The 15149-nt window shown below is 37.0% G+C and overlaps 1 protein-coding gene across 10 annotated transcripts in view; it reads left to right on the top strand.

Annotated features, from left to right (window-relative positions):
* Nucleotides 1-15149, top strand: part of EPS8 (epidermal growth factor receptor pathway substrate 8) — a 187222-nt gene that overhangs the window by 91260 nt on the left and 80813 nt on the right. For 4 of the 10 annotated variants that reach the window (XM_046011274.1, XM_046011272.1, XM_046011271.1 and 1 more), the window contains one exon: nucleotides 3992-4122. The exons of the other annotated variants lie outside the window; for them this stretch is intronic. The gene's annotated coding sequence lies outside the window, so the exon portion shown is untranslated. The remainder of the gene's footprint in view (nucleotides 1-3991; nucleotides 4123-15149) is intronic. 10 annotated transcript variants of the gene reach the window in all.

The following is a 15149-nucleotide window of genomic DNA, read 5'->3' as shown; positions in this document are numbered from 1 at the left end:
GTGTACTGATAAGAGTTTTTGAGTGTTGTGCTTGTAACCCCATTTTGTCCATAAGCCCTGTGATTTTTAATGATGTGATTTTTGTATAGCACCATAATCTTTAGGAATATGTATGTTCATTAAAAGAGAACTGGCTTTACTAATTATTAACATACAGAATGTGAACTGATGGCTCTCTCTGTCTCTCGTCATTTCCACTCTTCCTCTTCCCTCTTTTTTGATTGTGGAAGACACTAAATTGTCCCTGTAAGGAGAAACACAGCACAACAGAGCAAAATGCCAAAGGACTTAAAAAAAAAAATGGACATAAATTTACTGGTGGAAATAACTGGATAGCTTCAGAAGCATGTAGAGACTAAGAAGTAAACATAAAACGCCTGTGGGTTCTGGGTGAAAATATATCTTTACTTTAAATAATAATAATTATGTTTAACATTTTTTGAGTCTTTACTGTGTGCTGGGCACTATGATAAGTACTTGACATGGATTATGCCATGTAATCCTCATAAAACCCTATAAAGTATGTTATTACTGTATTTTACAGATGAGGAAAATGAAACTTAAAAGGGTTAATTATCTTGCCCAAGGTCGATAACTCATAAATAAATATGACAGAGCCAGTTCTACAAGCAGGTCTGACTTCTGAGACTTACGTTTTAGTGGTCTTTCAGAGTGCTTTATAGATGATAAATTAATAACTTCTACAAGTGTTATTTCCTCGACACTTAACTGTGTCTGATTGGCATCCCAGGCTATTTCAACCCCTGTAATAAATGAAGAAACAAATGTACCCAGGCTAAAAAATGCACAGATTGTCAGAGGCAGAACAATAACAGAAATTAATTCCAATAACTAATTCAGGGTTTTTTTTCTGGAACTTATACATAAAAAGGAGAAAATTTTGATAATTAACAGCAAGGTGAACTGAGCTGAATAGGAGAAATGATTGTGTTGGAAACTGGAATAAAAGGGGGTGAGTTTATAACATTATGTCAGAATTGCAAGGAGGGAACCTCTAACTGTGGTACAGAGACCTCTAACTCTGTGGTACAGAGACCTCTAGCTCTGTGGTACAGAGATCTCTAACTGTGGTACAGAGACCTCTAACTCTGTGGTACAGAGACCTCTAGCTCTGTGGTACAGAGATCTCTAACTCTGTGGTACAGAGACCTCTAGCTCTGTGGTACAGAGCTCTCTAACTCTGTGGTACAGAGACCTCTAACTCTGTGATACAGAGACCTCTGACTCTGGTACAGAGACCTCTAACTGTGGTACAGAGACCTCTAGCTCTGTGGTACAGAGATCTCTAACTGTGGTACAGAGACCTCTAACTCTGTGATACAGAGACCTCTGACTCTGGTACAGGAAGCCCAATCAGATTCTCATAAAGGAGCTAAAACTAGCACCAATTACAGTACAGGGTTATAGTATGAGAAATCTGAGGTCATGAGCATAAACGGGTTATACTGTAAATCCTGATTAGTAGTATGCTCAGAAAAAAAAATAAAACAAGAGGGAAGAGAGAGGTGACACTAGAGGAGGAATTCCAAAGGCTTTATTCTGGAGGGGGTGGGAGGAGAGGCTTTATTTGTACTTCTTTTATTGCATGTCCTGAATCACTTTTTGTTTAGATGGCCAGTCACCTCATAGGGCTTTACATAAAAACAACTAAGTAAGTGTTTAATTGATATTTGTTAAACAGAAATGTTGATCAATAGTAGAGAGAGTAGTTTTTCAGTTGAGTGTTGATTAAAAGCTAAATATCATACCAGGTAATAGGATAAATAAGGGTGGAACTGATGAGTATTTATGTATTTAGAGCAAGGGATTAGCAAATTCTGGCCAGTGGGCTGTTTTCTTTCTACAAGCCAAGAATGATTTTTACATTTTTAGTAGGTTATTAAAAACAAAAACAAAAATGAAGAATATCAGCAGAGACCATATGGGACCCACAAACCTCAAATATTTACCACTTGACCCTTTACAGAAATTTTGTCAACACCTGACCTGAAATACTGTCCAAAAAAAAGTTAGACTTGTTCTCTGAGGAAATCAGATTTGGTCATGAAAACTGGTATTATATTTCATAGAGGGCTACATTTTTCAACTTGTGCTTTTCTTTCCTTCCACATGTGGGAAGGAATTGATATTTACTTTATATATTTTGCTAGGGGTTTGTATACTTTATATTTATTTCTCATACCCTTGAAAGATATTACAACTGCTTTAAAATGAAGAAATGAGGCTCATAGAGGCTTAAGTAATCAAAAGTTTCACAGTTAATAAATAGTGAGATTCATATATATATTTGTCTGGGTCTCCCAGATAAGAAAATGGTAAAAGTTGTGTATATATCATTCAGAATTCTGGCTTGAAAATATCTAAACACATATCATATGTAGACATTTGTAGTAACTTAAGTTAGTATCTAAAAATATAAACAAAACATTTAAATTTTGCATACAAAATTAGAATTGGTTGGAGAATTATAATTACAAAATTTTCATATGAAGGAAGATGTTTGGATAAACTGTGGAGTTACAAAGATAAAGTATAAAGAAAAAATTCAGGACTCTTGTTAAAAACTAAAAATAATATTCACCTAAAAGAAAGAGGAGACTTAAAATGTTTTGAATAGAAAGTAAAAAATAGGAGAGTTTATTCTGCTTCTGTAGAAAGTGCACCAGGCAACAATTTCTTTTTGAAAAGCCCATGTTAGACAAATATTAGCCCATATGTTAATTATAAAGGCTTAAGAAGAAGAAGATTTCAAGGTTCTGTGAAATCATATAATGAGGGATCTAATAGTATAGATTGCAAGGTCAGGACAAGACTTCCCAGGAGGGGTCATTTAAGCTGAAATATAGGAGTTAGGCAAAGACAAAGAGGATAATTATTCCAGACAGATAATGATAGGCCTTGAGGATGGTAAGAGCTTGGGATATTCAAAGAAATATCAAAGAAGGTCATTGTATCCCCTAAGAACTCTGAGGACGAGAATTGTATCTGCTTTGTTCATCCTTGTATATCCAGCCTCATGCATATAGTATCTCTGGCACATAGAAAACCCTTGGCAAGATTTATTGAACGGACAAAGAATGAATGGAAACTTCACTGGGAAATTCATGGTATAATTGTGAGTACAGGGATTGCCCAGATGAAGGCTGCTACCCTCTCTGAAGCCTACCTAATTACATTAAACTACTCAGATTGTTGGTAATTCAAATTACCCTAGGTCACTTGCAGCTGAGGTGTCCCAAACCTTGGTAACCACTGCAAAATATCTGACTGGAGCTTTGATCTAGAGACAGTCTGCACAGAAAAGGCAGGAAAAAAGAACATGGACTGTTCAAGCTGGATGTGATCCTGAGAAGGAAAGTGAATTTGTGTTATTACAATGCCAGGAATGAATCTGAGGTGGAATGAACATAGCCACTTTTTAAAAAAATAACCACCTGAAGGGAAGGGTGTTTTGTCCTAGAACATACAATCCCTGGTTCATGAGTGGTCACTGGTGCCCAAATAGCACATGAGCCTCAGGCTTTTAGGTTTAAATTAAGAAGTTAAGTACTCAAATACTTACTATTTGTGGAGAGTATTTCTTCAAACTCATATTTGGACTTTTAGATAATTTCACTTATCGGTTTGAGCACATTGAGGAATTTATGAAATAAAAAGAATGAGGAGAGGATTGCATATTTGCCAAGTCTGTGAAATAAAGTTATAGCAGCTATGGAAGGACTATTTTTACAAAGTATTGACTCTACAATGGAAGTGAAATAGAGGCTTGCAACAGTCAAGGGAAGAGAGAATAACTTTAGGTGGGAAGGTAAATGAGAATTGGACAACAAAGAAAGAAAACATTTCAGGGTTTTTCATGAATTATGGTCTTTGAGTTAAAAAAACAAAGTAGTCTAAGTGGTAAAAACAACATACATAGAATTGATTATACAAGAATTTAATAGTGATACTTGTATATGCTTTACTTAAGCTTACACTTCAGAGGACTTCCATCTAATGGTGTCACATTGTTGGAGATTTCCTGTGAAGTTTGAGGAATTCCTTACTGGATGTCATAAATCTATTTCCTTATAAAAAGAGTAATACTGGCCAGCAGATGAGGTAAGTATTTACCAAGGGCTCTAAGTTTTGTTTCTGTCATTGAGAAAAAACAAAACAAAACAAAAACCTTCTCCTTGCCCCCCTGCAGTAATATATGGTTTTCCAAGGGTGTGTTTGTAGGGGGGGTTGGTGGTCCTGGCATGTGAAAAACTCTTAGGTGTTTATTTTATTTTATTTATGTACTTATTTATTTTAAGATTTTATTTATTTGAGAGAGAGAGAGAGTGTGTGTGTGTATGTGCAATCAAGGGTAGGGGCTGAGGGAGCAACAGATTCTCCACTGAGCAGGGACCCTGATGCAGGGCTCAGTCCTAGGACCCTGAGATCATGACCTGAACTGAAGGCAGACACTTAACCGACTGAGCCACCCAGGTTCCCCCTCTTAGGTGTTTATTTTAAACAGATTCTTTCTTGAGTATTGAAATTAGTGAGTTAGATATTTGTATATATTTACACCCTTAGGAATACTGATGTATTTTATTTTGTTCAATGCATGTTTTCCTCAAAGTTTCTTTGCTCTTCAGATTTTAAAAGCTCAATAAAAAAGTGAAAAATGCAGAGAAATTTTAAAGATTTCTTTAACCTGTTTCATAAGTCAAATGATCCTTTTGTAAGGAACATATCTATTCCAAATTATTTTAAATTTTAAAAGTAATTGTATGTATACATTGTCTTATTTTATCCCCTCTGGATACTGTGAGATTGTGTGTAGGATAAAACATAGATACTCCATTTGACTGGTGAGAAAATGAAGGATCAGTGAGAAATGGTATTTGCAAGAGAGACTGCCAAATAATGTTAGAGATGAACCTAAAATCAAGAATTGGTAAAATCTTGATCAGGGCTCTTGGTTTCCCCCCTAATTCACTGTTTTTATAAATTAGGGATTTTGTGTCTTGATCTTTACTAAAGTGGAGTATATGATCTAGTTTATTTCAAATTAAAAAATATATACACACACATTTGTACATATGGGTAGGTACATAGACACAAATATAAGACTGTAGGGATGGTTTTAATTTTAATTTTTTAACGTGTGTATTTGTTACAGAAATTCTTTATGCATCCAATACTCGTCATTGACAGCTTTCACATTGGACCAGGTGGTCATACTTGATGGGCTTGCAGACATTTAGTAGTCCATTCATGCCTCAGTTATTTTTTTTATTATCATGGTAAAATATACATGATATAAAATTTACCATTTTCATTGTCTTTAAGTGTACATTTCATGAGCTGAAACTGAATCCATTCAGTAGTAACTGCCCATTCTTCCCTCCCCATCAGCTTCTGGCAACCACTGTTCTACTTTCTATTCTTAGGAGTTAGACTACTCTAGGTCTTCATATAAGTAGAATCATACAGTATTTGTCATTTTGTGATTGGCCTGTTTGACTTAGCATAATGGCTTTAAGATCCATCCATGTTGTTGCATGCGTCTGAATTTCCTTCCTTTTGAAGGCCGAGTAATATTCCATTGTGTGTATATGCATTTTGCTTATCTATTTACCTGTCAGTGGACACTTGGATTGCTTCCAGCTTTTTCTATTGTGAATAATGCTGCTGTGAAAATGGAGTCTAGGTATCTGTTTAGGTCCCTGCTTTCAGTTCTTTTGGGTATATACCCAGGAGTGGAACTATGGGAATATATATGGTAATTCTGTGTTTAAGTTTTTGAGGAACTCTGCCATAGTTCTCCACAGCAACTGCATCATTAAAGGAATGTTTTTTCACTGACAAACAAAAAACTACCTTCAATTCTCTTACTTTCTGGATTTTTAAAATGAACTTTTCGAAAATAGGATGAATATCGCTTCAATGGATTCCTTATGTAACCTGTAACTCTAGAAAATGTGGGCTGTGTCCTTGTAAGTTATTGGTAGACACATTTTAGTTAAACTATCCTCCTGTTTCTCTTTGGAGAACTCAGAAATTATGACATAGGTGAGTCTTAGTTTTTCCAAAGAATATGTAGAGCAAAATACAATTGGGATACTTCCCATAGGAATGAAAGTAACCAATACAATTTTCTTAAAATTAATTAACTTTGATACCTTATTTAGTCTGCTTCCAGTATGCCCTCATAATTATTTTATTAAAAATTGGCAATATGACTGTTAATCCCACTGTTGGTTTACTGTTTGCATAAAAATTAAACCCAAATTTCTGTACATGTTCTATAAGACCACTCATATTCTAGCATCAAGTTTTTCTCAACCACATTATCTTTTTATATATGCTAGATTGCGGCCACACTGAGTATCTCACTATGCCCTGAAACTCATGTCCTTCCATGTACTACTCTTTGCATATGCCTAGAATGCTCTCTCACTGCCCCCCTTATACCTACTGATTGACACACTGTGTCTTTTACCTGGTTCTACTGTTACCTCTTATATGAAACCTACCAACAGTCTACCCTATGTGGATGCTTCCATAGCACATTGTTCATACCCTGACCATAACGTTTACTAAGTTGCATTGTAATTACGTCTTTGCTAAACTGAATGCTCCTAGGAGAGAGCAACCATGTTGTTTATATGTCCTTGCTGTGAAGTCCACCACCTGGTAGGTGTAGGCAAAAAACAACAACAACAACAAAAAAAACCTAGATAACTTTCTTAGATGGCTTTGCTGGCTATATAGGATGTTCTCTCGGTAACTACTCGGTTACTACTGCTCCATTTCTGTACAGATTTCTTACATTAATGGACACACTGACTTCATAGCTACTCTCATATTACTTTAAATTCCTCCTATCCTAGTAGAAAGTATCTGGTAATTCATACTTATGTCTCAATAGTACAATATATTTTTACTTCTAGTAGTGCTTGAAGTTTAAAAGTAGTTCTTTGGGGGTAAAAACACTTAATTCAAACTAAGAAATTAATTTCCAGTGGTAGAATTTCATTTACTGTGTCACTTGGGTAAATGATTCACTTTAATAAAGCAGGATGACCCTATCTTGGCCCTAAAATCACCCTGGGCAGGCCAGCTGCCAATAGCACCTCTATCTTCATAGAGTGGTGTTGACCCTGGGAATATTGTATTTCCATAGGCTGCTGCTGTAAGGACTTCACACTCTGGGATAAATTGGCCCTTCTTATACTGCTCCTTAATAATCTGAAGGGCAGTGTGGAGGAGCTTTTTTCAAAGTGCTTATTCTGCCTCATTAGCTAACTAGGAACTTTTTTTCAACTGTTTAGAACTAGAAATATGCAGCCATTTGGTATTTAAACTATGTTCTGTGAACCAGGTATAGATATGAGTGAATACATACTAGCTGAATTGGCATCTTAAAAGATGGTCTTTCTACTGAAAGCAAAATACTGCGAGAATCAGATATTTGAACTCTTTCCAGTCTAGATTACTCAAGAGGAAACAAACAGCAAGATTCAGTTTAATTGCTTGTTATTTTGAAATAGGAAATGTTATGTGTATTTTTCTTCCCCAAGGGCTGTGTCCAGGACAGTATCATTTTGGTGTTTTTGTAACTCTGTGAGATGTTTCCAATGTTTTAGAAATAAAAAACAAGTGAGAGGGACATAAATGTATCTGGACAGTGCAGTGTTTCAAAGCTTATCTAGGTAATTATTCTTCTAGGTAAAAGACTGTATCATCGATGTAATAGTTACGTTAGGCATTAAAAACCAGTGAAAGGACATAGGAAATTTTGGCACAAATTATGTAAATGAGCTGTTTATACAGGTATGTATATGTTTACTTATATGTGTGTGTTGTGTGTGTGTATGCTAGAATGCTTACCAAGCATTCTAATGGAAGACGTGTGGTCACACGCACAGACAGCAGAGAAAGAATTTGGGCTCTTGAGTTGGTCTAAAGCCTATTTGAGGCTTTCCTATGTACTAGGTGTCATGGGGCAAAGTACTTCATTGTTCTGTGTCTCAGTTTCCTCATCTGTAAAACTGAGATAATAATTGTACCTACTTCTTAGAGGGGTTGTGATTATCAGTTGAATTAATGCATGCTAAGAACCTATAACAGTGTTTGGCACATATAAGCCTTTAATAAGTATCATTTATTCTTTTTGTAAATTATTATTAAATATTGGCCACAGAGTTGATTCAGAGAGGGAAAAGAATTACCTTGAAAAAAAAATGATTGTTTTGAAGCCAAAGACATTAGTTAATTTTGTGGATTAAAATCATAAGGTTGTTTCTTTATCATTAAGAGATTATGGTATAAAGAGGGATATGTATACGTAGTCAGTGATTTATTCATTGTAATATACCTGGGATTATCCCTTTTTGACTGTGTTTAAAAGCTTCCCTTTTATGACCAGATAATATATGTTTATGGAATGGTCTACTTTGAAACTTGGTTGGCTTTGGAAAATACATGTCTTTTTGTCCATTTTGTGTTAGACTTCAATTTTGTCTAATCAGTGTTTGAATGAAATGGCGCTTGTATAGACTTCCTTCCAAGAAAAACATTGGGTGTTTCAGGAAGTGGTCTTGATGAGTCAGAGGATAATACTTTTTCCTCTGAGTCAGTTCTAAGCCTCCTTGATATAAATAGGCTTACTTTTACCAAAAGTTCTGCTTTTTAGATCATGTGTTAAAATCATTGATACATGACCACACCAACACTAGTACTTTTATTGGTATTTCCACTCTTACATAATTGTAATTATTGAAATTCTGTTAAATAATGTTTTTTTAAAAAGTTCAGTTGTTCCCATGCTTCTAAACTAGTTTTTATTTTGCATCAGTTTTACCTCAAGACTCATTTGTATCAGGTAGTCATGTGTAAATGTGTAAATGTCTTTGATCACTACAATTCCAGGTCTGTTCTTTTAGCACACATTTGACTTTAGTACAGCATTTACTTTGCAGAAGATTGTACTAATTTACCACACCCCAGAACTGTGTCAGAGATACAAAGGAACAAATAGAGTTCTTCTTCGTAACTACATTAAAAAATACTAAACATGATAAATAGTTGTCAAAGGACTAGATACTGTTAATGTCTGGTCTGGGAAGACAAAAACGTAGGTACTCAGAGTGGAATTGAGCAGTTGCTAGAAGGGGGGTATGAAGTGGCAGGAAGACCATTTAAGGTAAGAGCAGAGGCCTGAAGGTGAATCCGTGCAAGATACACTCAGAAGAGAGTGTGACGAAGTGAAGGTTTATAGGTGGGAGTGCTAGAGAATATGGAGGACTGGAGAAATTATTTAGGACAGAATGTGTTGGGCCTGGAATGGTAAGCAAAGAAAATTTCTGTGTGTGTGTGTGTGTGTGTGTGTGTGAGAGAGAGAGAGAGAGAGAGAGAGTGAGTATGTATTTGGTAACATGTTTTTGCTCTGAGGATCTTGTATTTCTCTTGAGTTGTATTTGATTGGAATTGGTTTTTACTTCAGTGAATCTCATTTTCAAAAGTACGTGTTTAAGAAAACCTCTCCATTTCTATTTCCCTCCAATATACATTTCTTCAGGAAAATAAAGAACTAAGAGATGTAGCCATAGGTAATAAATCTTAGGTGACCCACGTGTGCTTTTTCGTTTCTTCTATCTTCGTGGTATGCTCTTTTCACTGTCCCATGGTACCACAGCACAAACATTGGAGTAAGTTTTGATTGTTTCCAGTAGCTCTGAAATAGCGCCCCAAAACCATTTTTTTTCTTGGCAGAAATACTATTATTATTTTTTAGGAATTGGAACGTGGTCTTTGGATGCTGGGGAATTGCCTTATGCGCAAGCTTGCTCATGCCCTCCGAGGGTGCAGGGGAGCAGAAGTGCTTTGTTTTCTGAGTCAAGCATTGCCATTTGAGGCTTTGTAAGCTTGGCAAGGGCAGCCAAATCCATGCTGTGGATCACCTGTCCTTTGCCCACTTACCTCAGTAGATTATTAGTCCGTCATTTTTCACTTCTTCTTTCTTAAGCGTCTGGGCCTAGATCAGGTAGATTCTTTGATTTTCTGTCTTGGCACCTACAGCTGCTTCTGGAGTAGGGCCACTTAGCTTCATCCTATTTCTTTCATGGCAGGGAAGCAGCCACATGGCTCTTGGCAAAACTAGCCTTCCCCGAGGTGACAACAGTGTCAGTTAAGATTAAGTTCTACTCTTGTAAGCATATCATATCTCATAAAATTCAAACACTTGTTTCCTAGAAACATTTCCTTTTTAGTATCCCAGAATAGAGCAGCTTCGGTTCTTGGGAGAACAGGGACATTCATCTTATTCTTCCTAGCTAACTGAAGTTGGAGGAATGTGCTACTCAGTGCTGCTATGGGCTTCTTACCAGCTAAACTGTAAAAAAATATATCAATTTATCTACAGACATATAGATATACCTATATCTATATATACCACATGCTTTCTTTGTAGGCAGTGTAGGCAGGCTTTAGAGGTTGTGAGGGTAACGTATATCAAGTCCTCAAAGTTACGATGTGAACTCCCCCTCAGCTCTCCCCAACACCATGAGAAGATACGATACTTTCTTCCATTTCTGTTTTGTCAGGTGATTCTTAGAGGTGAATTTAGTTGACAAGAAGTACACTGAGCCGGTGTGCTAGTCTCTGTGACTGAATGCACTAGACTTTAGAGCTGCAGAGAACTCCTGGAAATACCCTAATTTCCAGCTTAATCAGTACTAATGAACATCCCATGAGTTTAACATGTCCAAGGGCCCAGAGTTAAGCATAGTATTGACAAAGCAAGGAATAGTATTAACTTTGGTGTTCAGTGTTTTCTAATCTCACAATAAACCTAAATCAGGTTGGCATCTAGGATGTCCCAGTGGCAAGTCTAGGAACAGAATTTCCTCACACTCGCAGAAAGTGGTTAGATTCCAGTAGGACTGATACCATCAGACAAGGGGCAGAATTGCAAAGGTGAGAGGATATGGTTAGATGAGGATTTTTTTTTCCTTTCCATTTGGGAAAAATAAGGAAGGTGGCTGGCGGTAAGTGAAGTCAAGATGGAAAGGCAAGAGGAGGGAGATGTCTATTTTACGGTGTGGACAAGGTAACTTAGAGGTATTTGCATAGTAGTGGACCATGCTTGCTGTTTTCCTTGAGTGGCTTCTGTTAGAGGCTGTTGGTGCTAAATATTGTCTGTTTTTAACTCTTGACTAACTAAAATAGTTCCTGTCAGTTTTTCTTGCTTTTAGAACACAGTTTCACTCTGTTTTTTCTTAATAAGATTTGAGATAAACATCTTAATTTGGCCAAGTAAAAAAATAATTGTTGGCATAATGTTTTTCATTCATTGGATACATTTTTACTGAGAACTTACTATGTATTAGAAACTCTGCTTCACACTTTGTGTTCAATAAAATTATTTAGCCCCTGCCCTCAAGAAACTTCCAGTCCTGTATACAAACAACAAAAGTAGGAAGTTACTGTAGTATGCTAAGTGCATCTTCATGTTAGTCTCAAATATAATGGGAACACATGAAAGAGGCATCTCTCCATCCTACTTTACAGACATCAGGGAGGACCTCTCTAGATCTGAAATTTGACTAGGAGCTGGCCAGATGAAGGTGGCAGGGAGATTTTTGGGTGAGAGAATATTCCAGATAGAAGATGTTACTTGATGGCAAGAATCTTCAAAATGATGTATAGTCTGCCTCTGCAAGTATGGGGAGGGTTCAGGGTGGAGAAGTGGTCTGGGGTGGAACAGGGTGGCAGGAAGGCAGAAATGGTGGAAAGGAAGCTTTATTTATTCATTTATTTTTAAAGACTTTATTTATTTATTTGACAGACAGAGATCACAAGTAGGCAGAGAGGCAGGCAGAGAGAGAGAGAGAGAGAGGAGGAAACAGGCTCCTTGCTGAACAGAGAGCCCGATGTGGGCCTTGATTCCAGGACTCTGGGATCATGACCCAAGCTGAAGGCAGAAGCTTAACCCACTGAGCCACCCAGGTGCCCCAAAAGGAAGCTTTAAATGTATAAAAATCCAGATCAGAAAAGAGTACTATGCTAGCTAATTGAATTGGATGCTTTCTGGAGAGCAGTGGGGAACCATTGAATAAAAATAATAAATTTAAGGGGCGCCTGGATGGCTCAGTGGGTTAAGCCACTGTCTTCGGCTCAGGTCATGATCTCAGGGTCCTGGGATTGAGCCCCGCATCGGGCTCTCTGCTCAGCGGGAGCCTGCTTCCCTCTCTCTCTCTCTCTCTGCCTGCCTCTCTGTCTACTTGTGATCTCTCTCTGTCAAATAAGTAAATAAAATCATTAAAAAAAATAATAATAAATTTAAGTTTTAGGAGGCAATAATATTACATTGATTCAAATTTTATCACAGAAGCTTCTGAAATGATTCCAGTTTAGCTCATCTAATGATCACTTAAGGGGCACCTGGGTGGCTGTCAGTTAAGCGTCCAGCTCTTGATTTTGGCTCAGGGTTGTGAGGCTGTAAAATCAGGCCAAGCCCAGCATTGGGCTCTGTGCTAGACGTGGAACCTGCTTAAGATTCTCTACCTCCCTCTGACCCTCTACCCCCTGCCCCACTAAAAAAAAAAAAAAAAAAAAAAATCACTTAATATCCTGGCAGTCCTCTTATTAATAGATTTTTACTGCTTACATGATGCAAATATATGGAGTTTGAAAACTACTTTAAGAAATAGTACCAAATATAAAAAAAAGTTTTATCAGAAATAATCATGTATTCTCTTACAGTGTAATATATTGAAATGAGTTTGCTGAGTTTAAGCTATGCTTACACTTAGTTTAGTAGCTTAAGGAAAACTTAACTCCTTTCCTCATCAAATTCAGTAAAAATATGTAAAATTATGTTAGGAAAATCAGCAAATGTTTTTAAGTTGATTTGTTGAAATTTCTGAGAAAATATATTTTCCAAAGAAGTTGGAGGAAAATCACCCACTGTATATACTTCTGCTTAATAGAGATAAAATGGATTATTTCTATATTTTCATAGAGCCCTTTTATTACCTTATTGCTTTATTTCTATTATAATAATTCATATGTTACCATGTTTGTAAAAACATATGCTATCCTAAAGTTGAATATAAAAGTCAATTCTAGTTTTATTGATTGCTATTACACAATTGGAAATGTGTTCCCATAGAAAAATATTCTTTTATAGGCAGGGATTTTGCTGATCAAAAGTCAAGGTGATGCCATGACCTTTTGGAATTTTGTAATCATTTGAAACTCTAGGTTGCATTCCTGATTTTGTCTTGCCTTTACTTCATAAGCATTCAAAGCCATTCCTTTTCTTTCTTCTTTGTAAGTAAAGTTACACTGTTAGTTCTTTTCTCTACAAATGTATGTACTCTTATTATAATAAATTTATAGCAACACAAAAAATTCTTTTAGTTCTGTTCAGATGCTATGTGATCATGTGATTTTGGGCAAAAACCAACTCTCTGAGCATTGCTTTCTTCTGTGTGGTAAAGTGGTTAGATTTTATTCCCTATCTACTCCCTATTAGCTTTGACATTGGGAATTTTTTTTTTAATTAATTTCTTTTCAGCGTAATAGAATTCATTGTTTATGCACCACACCACACCACACCACACCACACTCCATGCCATATGTGCCCTCCATAATACCACCAGGCTCACTCAACCTCCCAACCCCCACCCCTTCAAAACCCTCAGATTGTTTTTCAGAGTCCATAGTCTCTCCTGGTTCATCTCCCCTTCCAATTTCCCTCAACTCCCTTCTTCTCTCCATCTCTCTATGTCCTCCATGTTATTTGTTATGCTCCACAAATAAGTGAAACCATATGATACTTGACTCTCTCTGCTCGACTTATTTCACTGAGCATAATCTCTTCCAGTCCCGTCCATGTTGCTACAAAAGTTGGGTATTCATCCTTTCTGATGGAGGCATAGTACTCCAAACTGTATATGGACCACATCTTCCTTATCCATTCGTCCGTTGAAGGGCATCTTGGTTCTTTCCACAGTTTGGCGACTGTGGCCATTGCTGCTATAAACATTGGGGTACAGATGGCCCTTCTTTTCACAGCATCTGTATCTTTGGGGTAAATACCCAGCAGTGCAATTGCAGGGTCATAGGGAAGCTCTGTTTTTAATTTCTTGAGGAATCTCCACACTGTTCTCCAAAATGGTTGCACCAACTTGCATTCCCACCGACAGTGTAGGAGGGTTCCCCATTCTCCACATCCTCTCCAACACACGTTGTTTCCTGTCTTGCTAATTTTGGCCATTCTAACTGGTGTCAGGTGGTATCTCAATGTAGTTTTAATTTGAATCTCCCTGATGGCTAGTGATGATGAACATTTTTTCATGTGTCTGATAGCCATTTGTATTGGAGAAGCGTCTGTTCATATCTTCTGCCCATTTTTTGACATGATTATCTGTTTTGTGTGTGTTGAGTTTGAGAAGTTCTTTATAGATCCTGGATATCAGCCTTTTGTCTGTATTGTCGTTTGAAAATATCTTCTCCCATTCCGTGGGTTGCCTCTTAAGCTAGGGACTGACATTGGGAATTTGATTAAAGTCAGTCCCTAGCTTAGTTCATCTGTAAAGTGAGGATAGTAATGGTCTTTACCTCATGAGGTGGTTGTGACAAATATATTTAAAACACTTTGAACTGTGCCTGGCATATAGTGCTATCCAAATGGCAGCTCCTGCTTCTCCTCCTCCCATTGCTGTTAGCACTTATAGTGGTAGTTCAGTTCTCTTAGTGCATTGATTTTATAAAACAGTTGGTTTAAAATGGTAGACAGCAATTATGCCAGCTAAATTACACCTAGTTTATTTTATACAGAGCTGGAATTAATTGGGGAATTATTTAGAATTGCTAAACTTGTTCTTCTTATGAACAACACATTTCAACTAAATCAGGTCATGCTTCTCCCCCAGTTTTACTTATCTCAGTCTATAGACTATTCTAGTAGCTTAGAGATGGGAAAGATGGGAAAGGAAGAAAATGCAAATGTGGCATTACTTTTTTTTTTTAATATTTTATTTATTTGACAGAGAGAAATCACAACTAGGCAGAGAGGCAGGCAGAGAGAGAGGAGGAAGCAGGCTCCCCGCGGAGCAGAGAGCCCGATGCGGGGCTCGATCCCA

Source organism: Meles meles, chromosome 7 (assembly GCF_922984935.1).
Source record: "Meles meles chromosome 7, mMelMel3.1 paternal haplotype, whole genome shotgun sequence".
Taxonomy (NCBI): Eukaryota; Metazoa; Chordata; class Mammalia; order Carnivora; family Mustelidae; genus Meles; species Meles meles.
This window is presented reverse-complemented; position numbering and strand designations above follow the sequence as displayed.